At 42.8% G+C, this 25262-nt stretch overlaps 1 long non-coding RNA gene and 1 pseudogene across 1 annotated transcript; one reads left to right on the top strand and one right to left on the bottom strand.

The window, feature by feature from the left end:
• Positions 1–208: 208 nt before the first annotated feature.
• On the bottom strand, positions 209–22372 carry LOC121582792 (annotated as a pseudogene).
• A 219-nt stretch (positions 22373–22591) lies between these two features.
• LOC123481121 lies at positions 22592–23693 on the top strand. The gene is made up of 3 exons (XR_006661826.1): positions 22592–22845; positions 23285–23416; positions 23607–23693. It is a non-coding gene; the product is annotated as an uncharacterized LOC123481121 (long non-coding RNA).
• Positions 23694–25262: the final 1569 nt, after the last annotated feature.

The following is a 25262-nucleotide window of genomic DNA, read 5'->3' as shown; positions in this document are numbered from 1 at the left end:
CATCTCATCATGAAAGGATGGAGAGAGGGATACACTTCTGCACGTCTTGCCTCCAAAAGAAGGTGCTATTTTCCATTTAATGAATATCAAAAGATTGAAAAAAGTAAATTCCTCAATGTCTATGCATTTCTCAAACAGCAGAATATATTTTCCCATCATATATTGAAAATAATAATCACTTTCACTTCAAAGAGCTCAGACACAGAACTGTAATAAGATTGTTTTATTACAGTTTTCTACTAAATTAATGACATTAAATCTGGAAGCATTACCATCTTAATACCTTCCTAAAAATGGAAAATACATAAAGGACTTGCTTACTACATCTGCCTTTCCCATTCTGGTAACTTGAAAGATCAACACTTGGAAAATAAAAAGTTCAGATGGTTCACAAATAAATTGGAAAATCTACACACTTTTTTAATCTATATAATACCTTTAAAAACAAATTCCATCCAAACTTTTCAGCCTTCATCGAAGTCAAACAAGTAACAATAAATATTTGTCCATTGTTTCATTTGTAGCAGAGGCTATATTGACAAGCCTTACAGATGGTCCTTGATTCTGTGACACACAAGAGCCAGATATACTCAGTGTCTGCACCTATTACTTTCCATAGGACATAAAACTAGAATAAAATAAAATCAAAGTTGAAGAAAAATGTATAATATCTTACGGTAAAGTGTCTCTAAATACAATTGTATGTCTTAGATTGATTCCTCCGTAAAATGACAGGTGCAAACACTTAAGTAAATCTGTCCCTAAATGTTCCATCTTCTCAATCAGTGTCAGAGGATCCGCTGGAGCTGTCAGACGAGGAAGGTTCATCTTTCTTCTTCTGCTTCTTCTTGTGACGTTCCTTCTTTTCTTTCTTTTCCTTTTTGCCCTTTTTCTTGTGGCTTTTGTGTTTCTTTCTCTTCTTGCTCTCCTCTTCATCACTCGATGAATAAGACCTACAGAAGATTGCACCATCCACAGTTATTAAACATACAATACCACTAGGCATAATTATTTCTCATAGATACTGGAATTAAAATACAATGTGACGTACCTCTTTCTTTCAGACTTTCTGTCTTTACTTTTCCTCCTCTTGTGTTTTACTTTCCTGGCGTCCTCCTGAGAACCTACAGCAATCAGGACAAATACACAAAACCATTCAGACAAAACACTTGAATAAAAGTGAGAGAAACACAGTTGATGGAAGCCAAGGATTGATAGAGGGGGCGGTCAGTGTACTCTGTTCTTTCCTTGCATTGAGCTTCACGTTGATTGCTCCGCCCTCAACTTCCTTACTTGTCTCCGTGCTGTTTGATGCTACTTGACTATCTGCCAACTTTTCGGTTTTTACTTTTAATACACTGCTCAAAAAAATAAAGGGAACACTTAAACAACACAATGTAACTCCAAGTCAATCACACTTCTGTGAAATCAAACTGTCCACTTAGGAAGCAACACTGATTGACAATAAATTTCACATGCTGTTGTGCAAATGGAATAGACAACAGGTGGAAATTATAGGCAATTAGCAAGACACCCCCAATAAAGAAGTGGTTCTGCAGGTGGTGACCACAGACCACTTCTCAGTTCCTATGCTTCCTGGCTGATGTTTTGGTCACTTTTGAATGCTGGCGTTGCTTTCACTCTAGTGGTAGCATGAGACGGAGTCTACAACCCACACACGTGGCTCAGGTAGTGCAGCTCATCCAGGATGGCACATCAATGCGAGCTGTGGCAAGAAGGTTTGCTGTGTCTGTCAGCGTAGTGTCCAGAGCATGGAGGCGCTACCAGGAGACAGGCCAGTACATCAGGGGATGTGGAGGAGGCTGTAGGAGGGCAACAACCCAGCAGCAGGACCGCTACCTCCGCATTTGTGCAAGGAGGAGCAGGAGGAGCACTGCCAGAGCCCTGCAAAATGACCTCCAGCAGGCCACAAATGTGCATGTGTCTGTTCAAACGGTCAGAAACAGACTCCATGAGGGTGGTATGAGGGCCCGACGTCCACAGGTGGGGGTTGTGCTTACAGCCCAACACCGTGCAGGACGTTTGGCATTTGCCAGAGAACACCAAGATTGGCAAATTCGCCACTGGCGCCCTGTGCTCTTCACAGATGAAAGCAGGTTCACACTGAGCACATGTGACAGACGTGACAGCGTCTGGAGACGCCCGTGGAGAACGTTCTGCTGCCTGCAACATCCTCCAGCATGACTGGTTTGGCGGTGGGTCAGTCATGGTGTGGGGTGGCATTTCTTTGGGGGGCCGCACAGCCCTCCATGTGCTCGCCAGAGGTAGCCTGACTGCCATTAGGTACCGAGATGAGATCCTCAGACCCCTTGTGAGACCATATGCTGGTGCGGTTGGCCCTGGATTCCTCCTAATGCAAGACAATGCTAGACCTCATGTGGCTGGAGTGTGTCAGCAGTTCCTGCAAGAGGAAGGCATTGATGCTATGGACTGGCCCGCCCGTTCCCCAGACCTGAATCTAATTGAGCACATCTGGGACATCATGTCTCGCTCCATCCACCAACGCCACGTTGCACCACAGACTGTCCAGGAGTTGGCGGATGCTTTAGTCCAGGTCTGGGAGGAGATCCCTCAGGAGACCATCCACCACCTCATCAGGAGCATGCCCAGGTGTTGTAGGGAGGTCATACAGGCACGTGGAGGCCACACACACTACTGAGCCTCATTTTGACTTGTTTTAAGGACATTACATCAAAGTTGGATCAGCCTGTAGTGTGGTTTTCCACTTTAATTTTGAGGGTGACTCCAAATCCAGACCTCCATGGGTTGATACATTTGATTTCCATTGATAATTTTTGTGTGATTTTGTTGTCAGCACATTCAACTATGTAAAGAAAAAAGTATTTAATAAGATTATTTCATTCATTCAGATCTAGGATGTGTTATTTTAGTGTTCCCTTTATTTTTTTGAGCAGTGTAGGATTAAAAAACTTGAGTGTCTCCATTGATCCTAGGTCCTGGCAGTTCTGTGCACTCAGGACAACTGAGCTTTGGAGAAATACGCAGATTCAAAGTGGAGTCCGTAATTTGCTTTCTAATGATCATGATCTTTTCATCGAAGTTCATGAATTTATCACTGCTGAAGTGAAAGCTATGTTCTCTTGTTGAATGCTGCTTTTTAGTTAGCTTTGCGACAGTATCACAAATACATTTTGGGTTGTTCTTATTTTTCTCAATTAGGTTGGAAAAATAGGATGATCGAGCAGCAGTGAGGGATCTTCGATATTGCACGGTACTGTCTTTCCAAGCTAGTCGGAAGACTTCCAGTTTGATGGAGCGCCATTCCCGTTCCAATTTTCTGGAAGCTTGCTTCAGGGCTCAGGTATTTTCTGTATACAAGGGAGCAAATTTCTTGTGACAAAGGTTTGTTGTTTTTAGGGGTGCGACTGCATCTAGGGTATTACGCAAGGTTAAATGAAGTTCCTCAGTTAGGTGGTTAACCGATTTTTGTACTCCGACGTCCTTGTGTAGGTGGAGGGAGTCTGGAAGGGCATCTAGGAATCTTTGGGTTGTCCAAGAATTTATAGCACGGCTTTTGATGATCCTTGGTTGGGGTCTGAGCAGATTATTTGTTGCGATTGAAAATGTAATAAAATGGTGGTCCGATAGTCCAGGATTATGAGGAAAAACATTTCGATCCACAATATTTATTCCACGGGACAAAACTAGATCCAGGGTATGACTGTGGCAATGAGTAGTTCCGGAGACATGTTGGACAAAACCCACTGAGTCGATGATGGCTCTGAAAGCCTTTTGGAGTGGGTCTGTGGACTTTTCCATGTGAATATTAAAGTCACCAAAAATTTGAATATTATCTGCCATGACTACAAGGTCCGACAGGAATTCAGGGAACTCAGTGAGGAACGCTGTATACGGCCAAGGAGGCCTGCTAACAGTAGCCATAAAACGTGATTGAGTAGGCTGCATAGATTTCATGACTAGAAGCTCAAAACACAGTCATTGTTTTTGTTGTAAATTGAAATTTGCTGTCATAAATGTTAGCAACACCTTTGCCGGATGCGCGGGGGATATGGTCACTAGTGTAACCAGGAGGAGAGGCCTCATTTAATACAGTAAATTCATCAGGCTTGAGACATGTTTCAGGCCAATGACATCAAGATTATGATCAGTGATTAGTTAATTGACTATGACTGCCTTGGAAGTGAGGGATCTAACATTAAGTAACCCTATTTTGAGATCTCACAATCTCTTTCAATAATGACAGGAATGGAGGAGGTCTTTTCTCCAGTGAGATTGCTAAGGCGAACACCGCCATGTTTTTGTTTTGCTCAACCTAGATCGAGGCACAGACACGGTCTCAATGGGGATAGCTGAGCTGACTACACTGACTGTGCTAGTAGCAGACTCCACTAAGCTGGCAGGCTGGCTAAAAGCCAGCACCCTATCTCATTGTGGCGCTAGAGGAGTTAGAGCCCTGTCTATGTTCACAGATAAGATGAGAGCACCCCTCCAGCTAGGATGGAGTCCGTCACTCCTCAGCAGGTCAGGCTTGGTCCTGTTTGTGGGTGAGTCCCAGAAAGAGGGCCAATTATCAACAAATTCTATATTTTGGGAGGGGCAGAAAACAGTTTTCAACCAGCGATTGAGTTGTGAGACTGCTGTAGAGCTCATCACTCCCTCTAACTGGGAGGGGGCCAGAGACAATTACTCGATGCCGACACATTTTTCTAGCTGATTTACACACTGAAGCTATGTTGCGCTTGGTGACCTCTGACGGTTTCATCCTAACATCGTTGGTGCCGACGTGGATAACAATATCCCTATACTCTCTACACTCACCAGTTTTAGCCTTAGCCAGCACCATCTTCAGATTAGCCATTACGTCGGTAGCCCTGCCCCCTGGTAAACAGTGTTTGATCGCTGGATTATTCTTTTTAAGTCTAATATTGCGGGTAATGGAGTCGCCAATGACGAGAGTTTTCAATTTGTCCGAGTTAGTGGTGGGAGGCTTCGGCGGCTCAGACCCCATAACGGTTGGAGGAGAGACCTGAGAAGGCTCGGCCTCTGACTCCGACTCGTTGCTTAATGGGGAGAACCGGTTGAAAGGTTCTGTCGGCTGAATGAGCGACACCGGTTGAGCATGCCGACAGCATTTCTTTCCAGAAGCCTTGAGAAAATTGTCCGGCTGCGGGGACTGTGCGGGGGGATTTATACTACTATCTGTACTTACTGGTGGCACAGACACTGTTTCATCCTTTCCTACACTTAAATTGCCCTTGCCTAACGATTGCATCTGAAGCTCTGCTTGCAACATGGCTATCCTCACCATAAGGCAATAGTTCTCCTGTATATTATGAGTACAGCGACTGCAATTAGATGGCATAGTGAAAATGTTACTACTTAGCTTTTTCGGCTGGTGGAGGTCCTGTAGAAGCATATCCGGGGTGAAAAAAATGAATGAAAAAAGTTGAGGAAGGAAAAATACTAAGATGTTGGTAACTGCTCAAAAAAATAAAGGGAACACTTAAACAACACATCCTAGATCTGAATGAATGAAATAATCTTATTAAATACTTTTTTCTTTACATAGTTGAATGTGCTGACAACAAAATCACACAAAAATTATCAATGGAAATCAAATTTATCAACCCATGGGGGTCTGGAATTGGAGTCACCCTCAAAATTAAAGTGGAAAACCACACTACAGGCTGATCCAACTTTGATGTAATGTCCTTAAAACAAGTCAAAATGAGGCTCAGTAGTGTGTGTGGCCTCCACGTGCCTGTATGACCTCCCTACAACGCCTGTGCATGCTCCTGATGAGGTGGCAGATGGTCTCCTGAGGGATCTCCTCCCAGACCTGGACTAAAGCATCCGCCAACTCCTGGACAGTCTGTAGTGCAACGTGGCGTTGGTGGATGGAGCGAGACATGATGTCCCAGATGTGCTCAATTAGATTCAGGTCTGGGGAACGGGCGGGCCAGTCCATAGCATCAATGCCTTCCTCTTGCAGGAACTGCTGACACACTCCAGCCACATGAGGTCTAGCATTGTCTTGCATTAGGAGGAACCCAGGGCTAACCGCACCAGCATATGGTCTCACAAGGGGTCTGAGGATCTCATCTCGGTACCTAATGGCAGTCAGGCTATCTCTGGCGAGCACATGGAGGGCTGTGCGGCCCCCAAAGAAATGCCACCCCCACACCATGACTGACCCACCGCCAAACCGGTCATGCTGGAGGATGTTGCAGGCAGCAGAACGTTCTCCACGGCGTCTCCAGACGCTGTCACGTCTGTCACATGTGCTCAGTGTGAACCTGCTTTCATCTGTGAAGAGCACAGGGCGCCAGTGGCGAATTTGCCAATCTTGGTGTTCTCTGGCAAATGCCAAACGTCCTGCACGGTGTTGGGCTGTAAGCACAACCCCCACCTGTGGACGTCGGGCCCTCATACCACCCTCATGGATTCTGTTTCTGACCGTTTGAGCAGACACATGCACATTTGTGGCCTGCTGGAGGTCATTTTGCAGGGCTCTGGCAGTGCTCCTCCTGCTCCTCCTTGCACAAAGGCGGAGGTAGCGGTCCTGCTGCTGGGTTGTTGCCCTCCCTACGGCCTCCTCCACGTCTCCTGATGTACTGGCCTGTCTCCTGGTAGCGCCTCCATGCTCTGGACACTACGCTGACAGACACAGCAAACCTTCTTGCCACAGCTCACATTGATGTGCCATCCTGGATGAGCTGCACTACCTGAGCCACTTGTGTGGGTTGTAGACTCCGTCTCATGCTACCACTAGAGTGAAAGCACCGACAGCATTCAAAAGTGACCAAAACATCAGCCAGGAAGCATAGGAACTGAGAAGTGGTCTGTGGTCACCACCTGCAGAACCACTTCTTTATTGGGGGTGTCTTGCTAATTGCCTATAATTTCCACCTGTTGTCTATTCCATTTGCACAACAGCATGTGAAATGTATTGTCAATCAGTGTTGCTTCCTAAGTGGACAGTTTGATTTCACAGAAGTGTGATTGACTTGGAGTTACATTGTGTTGTTTAAGTGTTCCCTTTATTTTTTTGAGCAGTGTATATCTCTTGACACATTCATGAAAATAGTCATGGCCTCTAAACCTTCAAGCTGCATACTGGACCCTATTCCAACTAAACTACTGAAAGAGCTACTCCTATGTTGAACATAATAAATGGCTCCCTATCCACTGGATGTGTACTAAACTCACTAAAAGTGCCAGAAAAAAAGCCTCTCTTGAAAAAGCCAAACCTTGTTGCGCAGCAGCTCACTGCCTTCCTGAAGACAAATAACGTATACGAAACGCTTCAGTCTGGTTTTAGACCTCATCATAGCACTCGTGAAGGTAGTAAATTACTTTTTAATGGCGTCAGACCAAGGCTCTGCATCTGTCCTCGTGCTCTTAGACCTTAGTGCTGCTTTTGAAACCATCAATCACCACATTCTTTTGGAGAGATTAGAAACCTTAATTGATCTACACGGACAAGTTCTTGCCTGGTTTAGATCTTATCTGTCGGAAAGATATCAGTCTCTGTGGATGGTTTGTCCTCTGACAAATCAATTGTAAGTTTTGGCGTTCCTCAACGTTCTGTTTTAGGACCACTATTGTTTTCACTATATATTCTACCTCTTGGTGATGTCATTCAGAAACACAATGTCAACTTTCACTGCTATGCGGATGACACACAGCTGTACATTTCGATGAAACATGGTGAAGCCCCAAAATTGCCTACCCTGGAAGCCTGTGTTTCAGACATAAGGAAGTGGATGGCGGCAAATGTTTTACTTTTAAACTCGGACAAAACATAGATGCTAGTTCTAAGTCTCAAGAAACAAAGACCTGCTGTTGGATCTGACAATTCATCTTGATGGCTGTACAGTCGTCTCAAATAAAACTGTGAAGGACCTCGGCGTTACTCTGGACCCTGATCTCTCTTTTGACAAACATATCAAGAATATTTAAGTCCGGGAAAACTCTAGGGTTGGATGGCATACCAGTCGAGGTATACCAAACCTTTTTTGATATACTCAGAGGACCGTTATTAGCATGTTTTAACCACTCCTATGTAAATTGAGATTATCAGACACTCAAGAAGAAGGTCTGATTTCATTATTACTGAAACAGGATACAAGTGGAAAATATAAAGATCCAGTCCATTAAAAAAATTGGAGGCCCCTTATATTTCAGTGTTGTGATGCAAAAATTATAGCAAAATGTATAGCGCATAAAATTAAAAAGGTATTGTCGGACATTATTCATTCTAATCAGACAGGTTTTTTTACATGGACGATACATTGGAGATAATATAAGGCAAGTACTGGAAACAATAGAACCCTATGAAAAGTCAGGGAAACCAGGCCTGCTATTCATAGCAGACTTTGAAAAGGCATTTGATAAAGTACGACTGGGGTTTATATATAAATGCCTGGAGCATTTCAATTTTGGAGAATCTCTTTTAATTGGGTTAAAATCATGTATAGTAACCCAAGGTGTAAAATAGTAAATAATGGCTATTTCACAGAAAGTTTTAAACTGTCAAGAGGAGTGAAACAAGGTTGTCCACTATCGGCATATCTATTTATTATGGCCATCGAGATGTTAGCTATTAAAAATCAGATCCAACAATAATATCAAGGGATTAGAAATCCAGGGCTTAAAAACAAAGGTGTCATTGTACGCTGATGATTCATGTTTTCTTTTAAATCCACAACCTCAGAGGATCTAGATACATTTTCTAAACTCTCTGGATTACAAGAAATTATGATAAATGTACTATATTACATATTGGATCACAAAAAAATACAATTTTTACATTACCATGTAGTTTACCAATAAAATGGTCTGACGGTGATGTGGATATACTCGGAATACATATCCCAAATGAAATAAATTATCTCACTCCAATAAATGTTAATAGAAAGTTAGCAAAAATAGATAAGATCTTGCTACCATGGAAAGGTAAATACCTGTCAATTTGTGGAAAAATCACCCTGATTAACTCTTTATCATATCCCAGTTTACCTATTTGCTTATGGTCTTAACTACGCCTAGGGAACATTATTTATTTATTTTATTATATGAGAAAAAAATATTCCATTTTATTTGGAACGGCAAGCCAGACAAAATTAAACGGGCCTATTTATATAATGAATATGAATTCGGAGGACAGAAATTAAATACGAAAGCATTAGTCCCCTGTAGCTCAGTTGGTAGAGCATGGCGCTTGTTACGCCAGGGTTGTGGGTTCGTTTCCCACGGGGGGCAGAGTATGAAAATGTATGCACTCACTAACTGTTAGTCGCTCTGGATAAGAGCGTCTGCTAAATGACTAAAATGTAAAATTAGACCTATCACTAAAAGCTTCAGTCATACAAAAGTTATACTTAAATGCAAACTGGTTCTCTAGCAAATTAGTAAGATTGTCTCACCCAATGTTCAAGAATGTCCTTTTTTCCTTTATTCTGATTACAACCTCTCACTTTCAGTTATTTGAAAAGGAAATAATCTCCCAAATATCACTATTTCTAAAACAAGCCATAGAAAGTTGGTTGCAATTTCAATTTAATCCTCCAGAAAAGATAATCCATGCTTTTGTCACTTCTAGATTAGACTACTGCAATGCTCTACTCTCCAGCTACCCGGATAGAGCACTAAATAAACTTCAGTTAGTGCTAAACACGGCTGCTAGAATACTGATTAGAACCAAACAAATGTGATCATATTACTCCAGTGCTAGCCTCTCTACATTGGCTTCCTGTTAAGGCTAGGGCTGATTTCAAGGTTTTACTGCTAACCTACTAAACATTACATGGGCTTGCTCCTACTTATCTCTCCAATTTGGTCCTGCCGTACATACCTACAGGTAAACTACGGTCACAAGATGCAGGCATCCTTATTGTCCCTAGAATTTCTAAGCAAACAGCTGGAGGCAGGGCTTTCTCCTATAGAGCTACATTTTTATGCAATGGTCTGCCTATCCATGTGAGAGACGCAGACTCGGTCTCGACCTTTAAGTCTTTACTGAAGACTAATCTCTTCAGTAGGTCCTATGATTGAATATAGTCTGGCCCAGGGGTGCGAAGGTGAACGGAAAGGCACTGGAGCGACAAACCGCCCTTGCTGTCTCTGCCTGGCCGGCTCCCCTCTCTCCACTGGGATTCTCTGCCTCTGACCCTATTACGGGGGCTGAGTCACTGGCTTACTAGTGCTCTTCCATGCTGTCCCTAGGAGGGGTGCGTCACTTGAGTGGGTTGAGTCACAGACGTGATCTTCCAATCCGGTTTTGCGCCCCCTCGGGCTCGTGCGGTGGAGTAGATCTTTGTGGGCTATACTCAGCCTTGTCTCAGGGTAGTAAGTTGGTGGTCTGTTGATATCCCTCTAGTGGTGTGGAGGCTGTGCTTTGGCAAAGTGTGTGGGGTTATATCCTGCCTGGTTGGACCTGTCCGGGGGGTATCGTCGGACGGGGCCACAGTGTCCCCCGACCCACCCGTCTCAGTCTCCAGTATCTATGCTGCAATAGTGTGTAGGGTCAGTCTGCTATATCTGGTGTAATTCTCCTGTCTTATCTGGTGTCCTGTGTGAATTTAAGTATGCTCCCTCTAATTATCCCTCTCTCCCTCCCCTCCCTGAGGACCTGAGCTCTAGGACCATGCCTCAGGACTACCTGGCCTGATGACTCCTGGCTGTCCCCAGTCCACCTGGTGGTGCTGCTGCTCCAGTTTCAACTGTTCTGCCTGTGGCTAGGGAACCCTGACCTGTTCACCGGACGTGCTACCTTGTCCCAGACCTGCTGTTTTCGACTCTCTCTCTACCGCGCCTGCTGTCTTGACCTCTGAATGCTCGGCTATGAAAAGCCAACTGACATTTACTCTTGAGATACTGACCTGTTGCACCCTCTACAACCACTGTGATTATTATTTGACCCTGCTGGTCATCTATGAACGTTTGATCATATTGAAGAACAATCTGGCCTTAAATGGCCATGTACTCTTATAATCTCCACCCGGCACAGCCAGAAGAGGACTGGCCACCCCTCATAGCCTGGTTCCTCTCTAGGTTTCTTCCTAGGTTCCTGCCTTTCTAGGGAGTTTTTCCTAGCCACCATGCTTCTACATCTGCATTGATTGCTGTTTGGGGTTTTAGGCTGGGTTTCTGTATAGCACTTTGTGACATCTGCTGATGTAAAACGGGCTTTATAAATACATTTGATTGATTTTGAACAAATTAATTTCTTCGAAAATGAAGAAGAAGCAAGAGTGTCTTTTTTCACTTTCAGTTTCACTAAATGCTGTTAGACATGACTTTGTATTGGCTGGTAAGCCTATACTGTCCTCCGTGGCTGTGTTGTGTTGGGTCATGACGTGGGAGTGACTTGTGGTTGCTCATGCTGTTTTGACATGTTTTCCGACTCTATGGTGATTCCATTTTCCCAGTAGGTAGGTCTACACATTACAGTTGATGTTGGTAGCATGTCTTACTGGATTGTCTCAAGGAGAGTGATATATGCATTTGCGCTGTTTGTGTGTCATTCCGATTGTGCACATGATATCAGTTGGTTTGCATTTCGTTCACATTGTTGCATTGATGTATGACATTAGTATGTGTGCAACATACTTATTTATATGGTTGTGGAGTTCGTAGTGGTAGGGCAAATAAAACATTTTTGACGATATTTGTCTTATTTGACAAGGGGGCTCATAAAGACCTGTAGCGCAGCGGCCTGCGACCAGGTTAAGCTGCCCCAGCCAAGAAGCCTCTACATGCCGACAGACAGCGTCAAATGCTGCAGACAGGTCCAGGAGGATGAGGATGGAGATGTTCCCAGCATCAGCAGCACAGAGGAGGTCGTTCACTAACTTTACCAAGGCAGTTTCAGTGCTATGCATAGCCCAGAAGCCCAACTGGAGGGGTTCGAAAAGTTAATGAAAGGCCATGCTGATTTGATAGATAGACAACAGGGACTCGGTCATATAACTGTATGTTATAACAGAGTAATACATCAGAGCCTGTAATAAGAGTGACCAGAGCAGTGCGTTATAAAATAACAACTATTGTCTGTTGTACTGTATTTACCTTTTTTTTGTGACCAACACTTTATTCATTTTTTTTAATTTTCTTGTTGGGGGGGGCTACATGCCCAATACACAAATTGATATAATTGAATGGTTAGCTCGCATCACAGAGCCAAAAAGTAACAAATGTAGTATGTAAAGAGAAAAAGTAAAGTAAAGAAAGATTAAAATAGGTACATATACAGAGTATACAAAACATTAAGAACACCTGCTCTTTCCATGGCATAGCCTGACCAGGTGAAAACTATGATCCCTTATTGATGTCACTTGTTAAATCCACTTAAAATCAGTGTAGATGAAGGGGAGGAGACAGGTTAAAGACGGATTTTTAAGCCTTGAGACAATTGAGACATGGATTGTGTATGTGTGCCATTCAGAGGGTGAATGGGCAAGACAAAATATTGAAGTGCCTTTGAACGGGGTATGGTAGTAGGTGCCAGGCGCACCGGTTTGTGTCAAGAACTGCAATGCTGCTGGGTTTTTCACGCTCAACAGTTTCCCGTTTGTTTCAAGAATGGTCCACCACCCAAAGGACATCCAGCCAACTTGACACAACTGTGGGAAGCATTGGAGTCAACATTGGCCAGCATCCCTGTGGAATGCTTTCAACAACTTGTAGAGTCCATGGTGTTAAATACAGTCTGAGAACAAACTTAAATTGTATAAATTGATGGTTTGGATTACGGGATGCCAAGGTATTTCTCCATATTCTGTTCCAGTTAAAGGGCTTGTTCATATTCACTTAGATCTGTGGACCATACTTTTTTAATGGCTAGCTCAGAATATGAGCTTTCCAAAAGTTGTTTATATATTATAGAGATCAGTCCTTTCGGGAGCCCAGATAATTTATTTATAAATCCCATCATTGGATGGTTCGGTAGTTGGGACTCCAAGGTACTCCATAGGCCAGCATAGCTGACCTAAATTGTAAATATAGAAAAAAAGCAGTTGCCTGGTAATGTGTATGTGTCTTTCAAATCTTGGAACGTTCTCACACCATTACTATCCATGATATGGGCAAGGATATGGATTCCACATTTGGACCATTGGGGGGATGCAAAAAAACGCCCTCCAGATCACAAGGCATTATTTAAGCAATAAGGCCCGAGGGGGTGTGGTATATGGCCAATATACCACGGCTAAGGGCTGTTCTTAGGCATGACGCAACACGGATTGCATGGATACAGCCCTTAGCCATGGTATATTGGCCATATACCACAAACCCCAGAGGTGCCTTATTGCTATTATAAACTGGTTACCAACGTAATTCGAGCAGTAAAAATAAATGATTTGTCATCCCGTGATATACGGTCTGATATACCACGGCTGTCAGCCAATCAGCATCCAGGGCTCAAACCACCCAGTTTATACTTACGCGATAACGCCCAAGAAGCCGGTGTTTGGAGGATATATTGGCACGGGTGTTGTTAGGCCCAAGACGAAGTCGAGGGCCGGCAAACCGTGCCAATATATCCTCCAAACCCCGGCTTCGAGGGCATCATCACTTTTATACAACGGGTTACCAACATATTCAAATAATGATTTACATATTTTCATTAAAAACGTTATTTTTTATTAATTTATTCATACTATTTCATCCTTCCACAAGATATAGTCCCGACACAAATCTAGGGTTGCTACCCAAGCCGGCTGGTCGTTCGTTCTATCGGTTCGGTTGCCAGAGACGCGACCCAGTCGTTCAGTCTTTTTGTTCTGTATCTACAGACGCGACCCAGTCATTTGTTCTAAATGTTCTATTGCCATACTGGCTGGCAACGTTCTTATCCCTTGCTTGCTAGCTAGCCAACTACGGCTAATTTACAGTCACATCAAACAGGGCAGACAGAATAACAATAGTAGTACATTTGCATAAACTGTTTTCTAGTGACATTTATTTGGATAAATCCATAACAATGAGCTAATGAGGCGTGATTTGTGAGAGACAGATCACATATTTACCTGATTTGTTTAATATGAATAGTTAACAATTAATATGCTTAACAGTAGTAGAGACATTTCTTAACTACCAATGCTGTGCTTTTCATAAGGATGGTTCCCTCTAGCTCCCTGCAGCTGGTCTGGGCGTGTAGTCAAGGACATGGGATAGAGAAACTTGAACAGATAGACCTGTATTGTTTCAATTTCTCGTTGCTTCTGAGTAACCTGGTCACACGGCAAAGAGGCTCAGAGTGACCACAGTTTTTCAGTTCATCCTGTCTTTTACTATCTTCCAAGGGCACAGCTGTGTGGAGATATGAGTAGTAACGGAACTAACGTTATCACTTGTTTGTGCGCTATGACCCGATACACATAGCCACAAGAAGAAAACAAGGTAGCTCCTGATCTGCCGTGGAGGGGTGGAACCAGCCATGACTAAGCATTTTTAGGTCCACTACATAAGACGTCAGCATTTCCTGTTCGTTGGGCTCTCACTCTATCCACTTGGTTGTGTGGGTATTGCGACCAGCTCCCTTATCGATAAGTTATTTGAATAAAGATTTTGTTTAAGTATAACTCTGACTTGTGTGATAAGTTTGTCTCTCCTCATTTGATAGTATTTAAAATATCCACCACAGATTTCGCCTGGCATAGAAAATGTGCTCTCTCGTCAGGACACTGTTGTTCAGAGGAGCTAACCAACAACACAGCTACCACAATCACTTCAAACAAAAGCTGTAAAGACTGCAAACTAGCTCATTCTGTTAGATATTTTTTCAATTGACATTTCTTTGAATATATCCATAAAAATGAAGCCAGCTGATTCATGATTTCGACTGGCTGAGAAACGATGCCTGCCTGTCTCATCCCGACCCCTACACGTTCATTACTATTGGACAACTGGAGAATGAATTTGAATACTGAAACAATGTTGCAAATGTCGGAGACACAGCAAGGTTTATGCAAATATCTGCTGTTAAACTAAATGTTAGTCTAAAAGAAATGTGCGATAATGTCTAGATACTTTTTATAGTGGAGATCAAGTTCATAACTTGCCTGGCTGGGCTGATGAGACAGTGGATTGCGCAGTCAGATGGAACAGAGTAAATAGGCATTTTAACGTAATAGATTTAGCCGGTGGTAACTTGTGGAATAGACACCGGCTGGAATGCGCTTTTAACCAATCAGCATTCAGGATTAGACCCACCCGTTGTATAATTTGAATTATACCATGGCGTTGAATACTCGTTTATGATTGGCTTGAAGGGCATTCTAGAGCGCGCATTGGTTCCCTACAACGCACTGTATATCAGCACGGTAGAATTCAATGGCTATAGTTCATTCTTACATGTTCTATGTTTGAGCTGCTTTTAAAAGCAAAAGTTTAATTGAAAACATTATTGCCATTGTTGAATTAGATTTTCATAATAGTAAGCTAGGACTGATGGTTTGGTTACCTAACTAGCAAGTCTGTTTGTTTGGTTACCAAGGCAACTACTGTAGCTATATAGTAAACTTACTTGATAGCTACTTCAGTGGATGTTGAACACATTTCTACCTGCAAATGAAAACATTCCTAGCGGCAAATGTGTTAAATTATAGCCATGGTATGAAAGGGATAATCAACTTGTTCTCTGGATAATAATGTAATTCCGTAGAAGATTAGTTCCACTCCGCTAGTTCTTTTGTGGAACACACCTTCCATGTCGTTCATTATTTTCCATAGAACGTATAGCCCCTCGTTGATTATCCCTTACATTTAAGAGTATTCAAAGTTATTGTTTTTACATTTTGAGGCAAAATAGAGATTGTGTGAGCAATAATAGGACTAAAGCATAGTTTACATTGTTTAAGGGATATACACTACATGACCAAATGTACATGACCAATATCTCATTTCAAAATCATGGGCATTAATATGGAGTTGGTCCTCCCTTTGCTGCTATAACAGCCTCCACTCTTCTGGGAAGGCTTTCCACTAGATGTTGGAACACTGCTGCGGGGACTTGCTTCCATTCAGCCACAAGAGCATTAGTCGGGCACTGATGTTGGGCGATTAGGCCTGGCTCGCAGTCAGTGTTCCAATTCATCCCAAGGGTTGAGGTCAGGGCTCTGTGCAGGCCAGTCAAGTTCTTCCACACCGATCTCGACAAACCATTTCTGTATGGACCTCGATTTCCCTTCACTGGAACTAAGGGGCCTAGCCCGAACCATGAAAAACAGCCCCAGACCATTATTCCTCCTCCACCAAACTTTACAGTTGGCACTATGCATTCGGGCAGGTAGCATTGTCCTGGCATCCGCCAAACCCAGATTCGTCCGTTGGACTGCCAGATGGTGAAGCGCGATTCATTACTCCAGAGAACGCGTTTCCACTGCTCCAGAGTCCAATGACGGCGAGCTTTACACCTTTCCAGCCGACGCTTGGCAGTGCGCATGGTGATCTTAGGCTTGTGTGCGGCTGCTCAGCCATGGAAACACATTTCATGAATTCCAGACGAACAGATCTTGTGCTGACGTTGCTTCCAGAGGCAGTTTGGAATTCGGTAGTAAGTGTTGCAACCGAGGACAGACGATTTTTATGCGCTACGCGCTTCAGTACTCGGCAGTCCCCTTCTGTGAGCTTGTGTGACCTACCACTTCGCGGCTGAGCCGTTGTTGCTCCTAGAAGTTTCCACTTCACAATAACAGCACTTACAGTTGACCGGGGCAGCTCTAACAGGGCAGAAATTTGACGAACTGACTTGTTGGAAAGGTGGCATCCTATGACAGTGCCACGTTGAAAGTCACTGAGTTCTTCAGTAAGGCCATTCTACTGCCAATGTCGGTCCAAGGAGATTGCATGGCTGTGTGCTCGATTTTATACACCTGTCAGCCACAGGTGTGGCTGAAATACCGAATCCACTAATTTGAAGGGGTGTCCACATACTTTTGTGTATATATAGTGTATCAGTGAAGACCACCTCTTCCAGGGCAATAGGACACACAGTATTTATCTCTATACTCATCCAGGGGGCGGAAGAATCACGTCTAAATCAATTTAGGATGGGACGAAATGCTAGTGCCTTGAAATACAATTTAACGTTTGGTACTGATAGTCCTCCAACGTATTTCCCTCTTTGTAAGTTTGATAATTTTATCCGGGATCGCTTACCTTGCCATATAAATTTTGAAACAGCACTATGGATTTTATTCCCAACAGCCAGAAGTGGGAGACAATAAGGGTAGGCAACAACACATCTGCCAGGCTGATCCTCAACACGGGAGCCCCTCAGGGGTGTGTGCTTAGTCCCCTCCTGTACTACCTGTTCACCCACAAATGCATGGCCAAGCACGACTCCAACACCATCATTAAGTTAGCTGACGACACAACAGTGGTAGGCCTGATTACAGACAACGATGAGACAGCCTATAGGGAGGAGGTCAGAGACCTGGCAGTGTGGTGCCAGGACAACAACCTCTCCCTCAACGTGAGCAAGACAAAGGAGCTGATCGTGGACTACAGGAAAATGAGGGCCGAACACACCCCCATTCACATCGATGGGGCTGTAGCGGAGCGGGTCGAGAGTTTCGAGTTCCTTGGTGTCCACATCACTAACAAACTATCCTGGTCCAAACACACCAAGACAGTCGTGAAGAGGGCACGACAACACCTTTTCCCCCTCAGGAGACTGAAAAGATTTAGCAGGGGTCCCCAGATCCTCAAAAAGTTATACAGCTGCACCATCGAGAGCATCCTGACCGGTTGCATCACCGCCTGGTATGGCAACTGTTCGGCATCCGACCGTAAGGCGCTACAGAGGGTAGTGTGTATGGCCCAGTACATCACTGGGCCAAGCTTCCTGCCATCCAGGACCTATATACTAGGCGGTGTGTCAGAGGAAGGCTCAAAAAATTGTCAATGGCTCCAGTCACCCAAGGCATAGACTGTTCTCTCTGCTACCGCACGGCAAGCAGAACCGGAGCGCCAAGTCTAGGTCCAAAAGGCTCCTTAACAGCTTCTACCCCCAAGCCATAAGACTGCTGAACAATTAATCAAATGGCCACCCGGACTATTTATATTGACCCCCCCCCCACCCTACCTACATGTACAAATTACCTCGACTAACCTGTATCCCCGCACATTGACTCGGTACCGGTACCCCCGTATATAGCCTCGTTATTGTTATTTTGTGTTACTTTTTATTTTATTTTATTTTTTACTTTAGTTTATTTAGTAAATATTTTCTTAACTCTATTTCTTGAACTGCATTGTTGGGTAAGGGCTTGTAAGTAAGCATTTCAAGGTAAGGGCTACACTTGTTGTATTCGGCGCATGTGACAAATACAATTTTATTTGAGATATTTTGCTGGTTAAAGCAACTGGGATGTTAGTCCATCTACTGAGGTCGGATTTAATTTATTTGAGCGTTCTGTTAAAGTTTCTGGCAATGGTTTTATCTAAGGAAGGAAATATATCTACTTCCAAATATTTAAAATGGGAAACGATTGGGATTCCATAAGTAGATATGGAGTCCTCCATCGGGGTCTTGAGAGGCCGTAGGGCAGATTTTGTTCGATTTTATTTTACTTGAGATGGAGCTGAATTTGTCTATGATCTTCAAAGTGTTGGGGAGGGATTGAGATACACTGTCTAGATAAAGTAAGATATTGTCGGCTTATAATGAGATGACGTGATCTGTAGAATTGAGAGATATTGGTGTAATTTCTTTCGAATGTCAAATTGCCTGGGCCAGGTGCTCCATAGACAAAAACAGCAGAGGTGAGATGGGATCACATTGCCTGCAGCTTCTAGTTATACTGAATATAATAAAGCATGTATTGCTTGCTATTACTATGGCTGAGGGATTGGCATTTAGTATTTTAATCATATTAATGAAATTGGAGCCAAGTCACAAAGATATGACCATTCAAGTCTATCAAAATCTTTTTCTGCATCGAGAGATAGAACTGCCCAAGGAGCTTTGGTTTATGATGAAGCATGTAAGATATGTAATAAACGACGGATGTTACCTTAGGATAATAATGTTTTTAACAAACCCGATATAGTCCGGATGTACCAATTTGGGTAAGTTGCGAGAAGGGACGGCAGAATTTTTGGAAATAGTTTAATATCTGTGCTTAGCAAAGATAGGGGCCGATAATGAGAACACTGGGTGGCGTCCTTACCTTTTATTTTATTTTTATAAAAGTGAAATTTGTGCTGCATTTATATCCCTTCCAAAATGTTGAATAGAGCTCAGGAGGAATACCATACCAACCAGGTGATTTGCCTATATTCATGTTATCCAATGCCCTTTTAAGTTCATGGAGAGAGATTTGGGCTCCCAGCAAGCCGGCTTCCTCAACTGAGAGAAGAGGAGTTCTTATATCCTTTAAAAAGGAATCAATCTGGCTTGGTGTGGATTTACAATCAGTGGTGTACAATTCTTTATAGAAATGGGAGATTCTTTGGTTGATTAATTTGGCTTCTGATAGTAGTTTCAATAGTTTCAATATCCACTAATTGATCATTACTGCGAAGCTTGTTAGCCAGTAGACGACTGCGTCGATTACCATAGATGGAATGGTTGAGTCTAACACGATGGATGGCAAATTCAAATGCAAATGCAGTTGTATTGTTTTTAATAACGCCTTTGATGACGTACCATAAAATGTGAGGATCGACTGAATTTTTTACAATAATTATGAATTCATTCAATTCAGTTTGAAATTGTTCACAGAAATTAGGATTTTGTAGTAAGGAAACATTAAAGCGCCATCTTGTGGCTCTTTTAGTAGATTCTGGAATGTGTATCTGGCAGTAGTAAGCATGATGATCAGATATGCTCATGTGTCACATTTGTATTTTCTTGAATAAAGAAAATAAAGGTGTAGGTAATAGTACTAAATTGATTCGGGATAATCTTTTGTGTCTGTTTGAATAGAAAGTGTACTCTTTTGCTTTAGGGTTATGAGCTCAATGTGGTGGTAATCAGAGAGTATATGATGAAGAGCCTTGGTTGCCTGTGAATTGTAGTTGGTCTCATTAGATTTGTCCCGCATGTCCAGAATGGCGCTCATGTCTGTCCCAATAACCAGTTGGAATTCAGTTAATTATAACAACATGCTAATCAGAGATTCAAAAAATGTAATACAAGTTTTGACCTTTTGAGTATTTTCCTCCCCGACCCAGCTTGTCATTAGGCAGATCCTCCTGTTCGTCCTCTGTACTCTCTTCGCTGCTGGTACTGCTTACATCTAGGACAATGTCTTTCCGGGGGTCCACACGCACAAAGTTACGGCACTCGAACGTCAGGTGGCCCGCTAATAAAATGACAAGGGTACAAAAGTGAGTGAGGAAGGGAAGTACTTTTGAATTTAAGTGTATCTAGCACAAAATGATTATGGCACACTCAGGGGTCAGGGGACTACAAGGAACATTCTGGAACTGTATTCACAAGGCTTGAATATGTAGAGTTAGACTAGAAACATAATATAAGCAATAAAGATGACTTACGGTAACCACATTTCTTGCACCCAGCTCTGATGTTGTCCTTATTGGGACCTGCAAATTAAGTGAAAAATGTAATCATTGTGAAATGGGACAACTTATTGCTTCTGTTGAAGTGTCGCAAAAACGTAGGCCTGTATGTTCCACGCCTAAAAATAATCTGATTCCTTCTTATACTGAACAAAAATATAAACGCATCATGCAACAATTTCAATTATTTTACTGAGTTACAGTTCATATAAGGAAATCAGTCAACTGAAATAAATTCATTAGGCACTAATCTATGGATTTCACATGACTGGGAATACAGAAATGCATCTGTTGGTTACAGATACCTTTAAAAAAAAGGTAGGGGAGTGGATCAGAAAACCAGTCAGTATCTGGTGTGACCACCATTTGCCTCATGCAGCGCAACACATCTCCTAAGCATATCATTGATTGTGGCTTGTGGAATGTTGCCCCACTCCTCTTCAATGGCTGTGAGACGTTGCTGGATATTGGCGGGAACTGAAACACGCTGTCGTACACGTCAATCCAGAGCATCCCAAACATGCTCAATGGGTGACATGTCTGGTGAGTATGCAGGCCATGGTAGAACTGGGACATTTTCAGCTTCCAGGAATTGTGTACAGATCCTTGCGGCATGGGGCCGTGCATTATCCTGATGAAACATGAAGTGATGGCACTACAATGGGCCTCAGGATCTCGTCACAGTATCTCTGTGCATTCAAATTGGCATCGATAAAATGCAAATTGTGTTTGTTGTCCGTGGCTTATGCCTGCCCATACCATAACCTCACCATGGGGCACGCTGTTCACAACGTTGACATTAGCAAACCTCTCGCCCACACGATGCCATTCACGGGGTCTGCGGTTGTGAGGCCGGTTGGACAGACTGCCAATGTCTCTAAAACGGCAGCTTATGGTAGAGAAATGAACATTCAATTCTCTGGCAACAGCTTTGGTGGACATTCCTGCAGTCAGCATGCCAACTGCGCACTCCCTCAAAACTTCAGACATCTGTGGCATTGTGTTGTGTGACAAAACTGCACATTTTCGAGAGTGGCCTTTTATTGTCCCCAAAGGTGCACCTGACTAATCATACTGTTTAATATGCCACACCAGTCAGGTTGATGGATGATCTTGGCAAAGGATAAATGCTCACTAGCAGGGATGTAAACAGATGTGTGTCAACATTTTACAGAAATAAGCTTTTTGTGCGTATGGAAAATTTCAGCTCATAGAACATGGAACCAACACTTTACATGTTGCGTTTATATTTTTGTTCAGTGTCTATGATTCACATTGAGATAACATAACACAGCTGTTATCAGACGAATGGGGAGACTAAAATACCATACACAGACTATTATCAAAATAACATTAGTTAGCTATTTAAAACATTTAACACAATCATACTAGCCAATCGGATCCTAGTTGCTAGGCTAGCTAACCTAGCTAGCTAGCAGTCCATAAGTTCTGCCAAAAGGGCAACTATAAGATAGTTAAAGCTAACGTTAGCTACCTCCAATTTCCATTAAAATATCAATACCAATTAGTTTTATGTTAGATCAAACATACCTGGTGCAGCCATTATCACACTTTATTGCAAAAACCCTTGTTGCGTTGATATATTTCTAACTGCTTCCCTGTGGGTCCTCTACAAAACAGCTCCGGTAGGTAACATCAATTTGTTAGTACCCTATACCATCTTTGCCAAAAAAACTAACATTTGGAGCTGATTTGACCGACTACTTGAGAAAGAATTTTTTTGACTCTTATTTTTCATATAACTTTCATAATTAGAGTTTTCTCGAGATAATTCGTCAGCCTCCCTTCAGCTAGCTAGCTAATGTTCTGTATAATGTTTTAGGGAGGAGGGGGATTGATTGCAATGTAACACACGGACTATACCACACATTTTAGGGGTGTATATGGAAATAATGATCCATCAATGTTTTAACAGATGTTTAATTACGATATATTTTCATACAAATATTTAGTACATTCGTTAATATTTGACATATCTCCCTTCAAACAAATATTAGGGAAACTACTTCCAAGCATCGACTTGGAAAATGCCCTTCACCCCCCATTGACTCGAGGTAAACAAAGCACTCATGTTTTAACAACATGGCGGTTCAGTGAGCTGTGCTGGCAACACATTTAGATATTAATCTCTGATTTGCAGTCTTTGAGAACTACTCAGTGCTGCATTTTCGGAAAAAATATTGTATTCTACTGCTGAAAAGATAACGGATTTTCGGTGTCTAGTTGTCCGTTAATGTCACCGACAAAATGAGCAACATTTACATTCAAGAGCCTCCAACAAATGGAAAGGTGAGCGCGAGCTTCCTTGCTTGCCAGGGGTCCTGTAATTTGTTCCCCTGACGATCGTAGTCTGCACGAAGTACAGTAATAGCTCGCAGTCACTGTAGCTAATGTCTTGCAGGATAACCTATAATAACAGAAATAATTGCATGCATGCACTATTAGTCCACCCACTCACTCAGTCTCATAAGAGATGCTATAATGGCAATCCAGAGGAGACTGGTGGGAGGAGCTGTAGGAGGACAGGCTAATTGTAATGGCTGGAATGGAATTTATGGAACGGTACTGAACACATCAAACATATGGAAACCACATGTTTGATTGTGTTCCATTGATTCCATTCCAGCCATTACAATGAGCCCGTCCTCCAATAGCTCCTCCCACCAGCCTTGACTGAGGCAATCACTAAGGTTAGCTGGTATTAAGTGATATGCTTCTACCTTCTCAGGTTCTGATCAAGACCTCAGCTGTTGACATCGATATTGAGCTGTGTTCCAAAGAGGCTCCCAAGGCCTCCAGAAACTTTGTCCAGTTATGCATGGAAGATAAGGACTGAGTGCCTGATAATATCTACTAGCAGGTTAAAATGCAAGGTCACTCAACAATACTGATGTACTTATTATGTATACTCAAAATCTTGGTTAACCCAGAACTAAAATCTTGTGGAATTTTGTCAGATTTTTGTTCAGTCTGTCCACAAGAGATGAGGATACTCACCATGTCACATTGCACACCAGCTTATTGTAAATGTGTACTGCTCTCTTCCACAGGCTACTATGAGGGAACACCATTCCATAGAGTGGTGCCAGAGTTCATTGTCCAAGGAGGAGATCCCACAGGATCCGGGACAGGGGGAGAGTCCATCTATGGACGTCCATTCAAGGTTAACTTTCACTGTCTCCATCACCTTATTATCACGCATCATGTTCACCCCAAAAATTGATTGGCTAGACATAAACTCAACTTTTCTACATGGAACCTTTGTCAGCTCACCCATTAGTACGTTTCAGACTTCCACTAACAATGAGACAGTGGAGCTGATTCTTGTTTTGCTGTTGGTTCTGTCCCCCGTTCTCAGGATGAGTTCCACTCCAGACTGCGCTTCAACAGACGAGGTCTGGTTGCCATGGCCAACGCAGGGCCCCATGACAACGGCAGCCAGTTCTTCTTCACCCTGGGTTGGGCAGATGAGCTCAACAACAAACACACCATCTTTGGAAAGGTAAAAAGCCAAAAGAAGATCAATGCATCTTAATATTTGTAAAGCTTTTAGTATGCAGCATTTGTCCTGTAAGCTCATCTTCCTTTTCCCAATGCAGGTGACAGGTGACAACATGCTCAGGTTAGCAGAAGTGGAATGTGATCAGGAGGAAAGACCTTTAAATCCACACAAGATACGAACCACTGAGGTACAGTTGAAGTCGGAAGTTTACATACACCAGCCAAATACATTTAAACTAAGTTTTTCACACAATTCCTGACATTTAATCCTAGTAAATATTCCCTGTTTGAGGTCAGTTAGGATCACCACTTTATTTTAAGAATGTGAAATGTCAGAATAATAGTAGAGAAAATTATTTATTTCAGCTTTTATTTATTTCATCACATTCCCAGTGGGTCAGAAGTTTATATACACTCAATTAGTATTTGGTAGCATTGCCTTTAAATTGTTTAACTTGGGTCAAATGTTTCGGGTAGCCTTCCACAAGCTTCCCACAATAAGTTGGGGGAATTTTGGCCCATTCCTCCTGACAGAGCTGGTGTAACGGAGTCAGGTTTGTAGGCCTCCTTGCTCGCACTCACTTTTTCAGTTCTGCCCACACATTTTCTATAGGATTGAGGTCAAGGCTTTGTGATGGCCACTCCAATACCTTGACTTTGTTGTCCTTAAGCCATTTTGCCACAACTTTGGAAGTATGCTTGGGGTCATTGTCCATTTGGAAGACCCATTTGCGACCAAGCTTTAACTTCCTGACTGATGTCTTGAGATGTTGCTTCAATATATCCACATAATTTTCCTTCCTCATCATGCCATCTATTTTGTGAAGTGCACCAGTCCCTCCTGCAGCAAAGCACCCCCACAGCATGATGCTGCCACCCCCGTGCTTCACGGTTGGGATGGTGTTCTTAGACTTGCAAGCTACCCGCCTTTTTCCTCCAAACATAACGATGGTCATGATGGCCAAACTGTTCTATTTTTGTTTCATCAGACCAGAGGACATTTCTCCAAAAAGTACGATCTTTGTCCCCATTTGCAGTTGCATACCGTAGTCTGGCTTTTTTATGGCGGTTTTGGAGCAGTGGCTTCTTCCTTGCTGAGCAGCCTTTCAGGTTATCTCGATATAGGACTCGTTTTACTGTGGATATAGATACTTTTGTACCTGTTTCCTCCAGCATATTCACAAGGTCCTTTGCTGTTGTTCTGG

The sequence above is a fragment of the Coregonus clupeaformis genome, chromosome 15 (assembly GCF_020615455.1).
Source record: "Coregonus clupeaformis isolate EN_2021a chromosome 15, ASM2061545v1, whole genome shotgun sequence".
Taxonomy (NCBI): domain Eukaryota; kingdom Metazoa; phylum Chordata; class Actinopteri; order Salmoniformes; family Salmonidae; genus Coregonus; species Coregonus clupeaformis.
This window is presented reverse-complemented; position numbering and strand designations above follow the sequence as displayed.